We start from the raw sequence: 4141 nt of genomic DNA on the forward strand, positions 1-4141 counted from the left end.
TCCTCCCGGCGCCCGGTCCCGTCTCCGCCCCGACGCCGGTGGGTGCCGCCGCGGCTGCCCGCTTCCCTTCCCTTCCTTCCCCCCGAGGGGGCCGTGCACGGAACTGTACCCCCGGAAAGGGGGAGGTGAAGTCCTGCTCTTACAGCTCAAACAACAACAACAAAAAGCCCACTTCGTGTTACCTGCCGTAGAACACGTTGCTTTACTTCATCTCCAAGATACTCAGTCTCCTCCCCTCCAAGAATTAAAACGTGCTTTGCTTTTGCCCCGGATCACAATAACACCAAAATAAAAGGACAGAGAGAAATGGTTTTCAGACACATGATGTGTGTTATCGTTATCCCTGGATTAATGATTTGTAGAGCAGACATAAAGAATGATCTTGACCTTACATATTTTTATTTGAATTACAGGAAGGCTCATCTAGGGGTGAAAAAAACAGTTCATGCCAATACAGGCAGTAACTAGCAGCTCCTGGAGGGGGAATTTAATACCAGCCCTGTCTTCCTGTACTCTGTAGGTTCCAGAAGGAACTACTGCTTTAGTGCGACACAGAGATTGATTTTTCGTCTTCCGACTCTCCCTATGTGTCTTCCTTTCAAGGAGACATGGGCAAAACTATGGACCAGACAAAGCTACAGCTGAACACCAAGCAGGGCGCCATGCAGGGAAGCCAGTGAAGTGCTGGGGTGGTGCCTCTTGCAGGAATTTGTGTCCCAAAGCCGCCCATCAGGGATGCCTCCATTACCTTAACTACTCTGTAGCGGTAGGATGCTGTCAGTGGGACCCCGGGTTACCCCAGCACTCCCACCACACAACAGTCACTGCCCGGCTGGTGCCCAGTGCCCTTCCCAAGGGCTTATGCTGTCCTCGGCACAGAGGGGCATCCTCAAACTGAACGTGGGGCCCAGAGGGACAGGCACAGGTGGAAAGGGAAACAGGGTAAGGACAAGACGGGCTCTGCTGTCCCAGACCTGTGCTCTGCCCAGTACTTTTTTTCCTTTTTGCTAATACTGTACAGAACTACAGTATTAGAATTACAGCCACTTTTCTGTTAATATAACTGCTACGCCATTTTGGCATATTTTATCTCCCCAGAAAAACACACAACTTAAAACTTCCAGCACCTATTCCTAAGTAACTTCTCTGGTCAGCAAGACTGAAAAACAAACAAACAAATGAAAAATACCCCTGTCGACCTTTGGATTAAAGGTACCCTCAGTAGCTAGTGGGGAATTGGTAACAAATCAATTTGCTCTGTGTTCAGAAGCTGTGCTGTTGTAATGGCTGAGGATCCCTTTTACCAAATGGCTAATGCTTTTCCAGCTCCTAAACTGGGTAAAACGTCTATCCTGTACCAGACACATTCATCATAGACTTAACTGAAGTTTTCTAATACTACTTTAAGATTACATTTTGCCCAAAGCAACATTCCTGGCGTGACTGCAGAGGACTTGTCTGCAGATCTCTTGCACTGATCTAGGAGCTGCCTGCATGCCGCACAGGCCACAGGGGTAGTCGAACACAAGAATGCCCCCCAAAATTAAAACAATCACTCAGAACTTCCCTGAACATTTAGAAGCATTTTTGAGCTGTGGCATTATGAAGAGAAACCATACAAAAGAAAAAGCATCCTGGAAACACATGGTGTTACTAAATCTGACGGATGGATCTCCAGCATCATGGGAAACAGTCTATGGCACTGTCTTCCTCGCTCAGCACAGACTGAAAACTGCTGCTTTTGTGAATAAGGTACATCGGACAAATAATGCATGAGAGGAACCTACCACACTCCCTGCATGTGACTGTTGGGCTCTGGCAGAACCATCCATTCTCTACTCCTCACCATTCCTGTCTTCCTGTTTTCCAACCTGGGACTGCTGTGATCCATAAAAGTCACTGAAACATTTCCAAGTGTTTAAAAAAGCTTTCTCAACTGGAAAAAAAAAAGGGGGGGAGGGGGAGGGGGGAATAATAGAGAGTGTTCTCACATAATTCCTGGGGAAGTGAACCTTGTTTCAATTCCTCCAATCTTTATTTAAATTTGTTCTCATGGGTTCATTAACCCAATACTTTTCTAGTACACAGAGTTTCAGAAGGGGTCTAATTAATCAGCAAGTATATTACTCACCTTTCTTCTTTGTATTCTTAGTAGTAAGAGAAGGAACATAAATAAAAGCAAAATTGACACCCAGATGACACCCCTAGGGAAGTGTTACACCATAAGTATTCCTATTTAAGGCAGAACTGGCCCTGCTCTACGTTTGCAGCCAAACACAAAGACAGCCCATGCTTGGTTGGCTTCAAGGGACCAATAAAAGTGGGTACTTAGGCTCTGGTGGCGCAATACACACTCGTATCTGGCATATGAATCGCACACTTAGCACAAACACTGAACAATACTAAATGGTTTTTCAGAAATGCTACAGAGGGGTTTCAATTTTCATCTCCTGAATTTTAAGGAATGATGAACTGGAAGTTGTTCAAACAAAGCCCATGAAATTTGATGCTCAACCAAGAAACCAAAACCACACATGGAACAGGCTTCCCTGAGGCATCCAGCTGTTACAAACAGGCCGATCTCCCATGCTCTCATGAAGCACAGCCCAGCTTTGCAGGAGGGCAGCAGGCAGGCACACAGCACCAGCCTTTGCTATACGAAAAATCCCACCTGGGAAAAATCATCCTGGAGGTCTCTGAAGAGGAGAAAGGGAAAAAGCAATAGGCTTCAATTCCTGCCCTCTTGTACTAGTCTCCAGAGTGACATATTGACCGATGAGGGCAAGTTATAGCTTACTCTCATGGAAAAATTGCTAAAAAAAAAATATAAAATAATTAGTTATATTCTAGACTAATCTACCAGCACAAAGGCAAGAACACCTGCAAAGTGGGTTTGTTTGTTGGGTTTTTTTCTTACATAGTTCTGTGCAATAAGGAAGTTCCTCTCCTTTAATTCCATATCTCAGTATTTCAAAACAATTCCCCTTCAGATACGCCTTTGTCCTCTGCTTACTGATCATAAACATATATATCCAAATTACTTTGAGAACTTATGTTTCTATTGATAACATTTTATGGTTTAATTATGAAAACTGATTATCCATGTAGATTCTTATTGCTAATAAAGCAAGCTGACAAATCACATACCTGAGATGATGACACACAGCTGAGAGAAGAAACATGCTCACTTCTGATTCAGCATCCTGAAACCTAATGATGTCGTATTTTTAAAAGTAATGCAGAAAGTGGATGAGGAATGTTCAGAAAAATCTGGTTATCGATTTAACTACCAGTAGGAAACAGTATGAAACGCAACAAATGCCGATGTCGTTCCCCCCCCCATGTAAAACCGTTGAAAGTAGTGGAGGTTTCATTTTCTTTTTTGTCACACATCTTGTTATTTTCACACTAAAGGCAAGAATTACTCCAAGAAAGAAGTCTCTCAGGGATGTTTTACTACAACTTAACACAAAATCCACTCTCACTATCAGATGGAAAAAGAAATCCAACCACCGACAGACTCTCTTTGCTCCAGTTCATACCGTTTTCACATTTGAGGGCAGAGCTGTGTCGTTCCCCAGCAGCCCGTGTCACCGGATCCAGTCACTCACAACAACCTAGGGATTTGGGGTCCACAACCTAACGCGAGTTGACCCAAGATTACAGTTCGCAAGGAGTTTTTACAGCACCCAACACCAGAATGGACATTTAAAACTAACAGCAGACATCGAAACAAAGCCTATTTCTAAGCCAAGTGCCTGTGAGACCCCCGGCTGCCAGAACACCCCACTGCGCTGCCGTGGGGAGCGTGGGCCTCCCCTCATCCCGAGGGAGCGGGGGGGTCCGCCAGCAGCGCTTACACCCCGCTGCGTTCCTTCACGGCATTTTCTCAAGAAAACCCTGCGCGTAGAGGAATAAAAAGACTCTGACGTCCCCAAATCTGAAACCCTTACTTTAAACCTACAAGTTTAAGGACACAAAGCCATACCCTGGATGGCGGGAGGGGGAAGCAGGACTAAAGACAGGGCGCTCGGCGCAGGGGGGAGCGGGCCCCGCGCGCCTCGGCCCCTCACCTCAGCCGCTCCCCTCGCGGCGGGACGGCACGGCACACCACACCACAAGCCCCCGAGAAGCCCCGAGG

The 4141-nt window shown here is 46.1% G+C and overlaps 1 protein-coding gene across 1 annotated transcript in view; it reads left to right on the forward strand.

The window, feature by feature from the left end:
- TMC7 (transmembrane channel-like 7) overlaps window positions 1-4141 on the forward strand; it is a 20613-nt gene that overhangs the window by 1063 nt on the left and 15409 nt on the right. The window lies entirely within an intron of this gene.

Source organism: Charadrius vociferus, unplaced genomic scaffold (genome assembly GCF_000708025.1).
Source record: "Charadrius vociferus isolate BGI_N301 unplaced genomic scaffold, ASM70802v2 scaffold46, whole genome shotgun sequence".
Lineage (NCBI taxonomy): Eukaryota > Metazoa > Chordata > Aves > Charadriiformes > Charadriidae > Charadrius > Charadrius vociferus.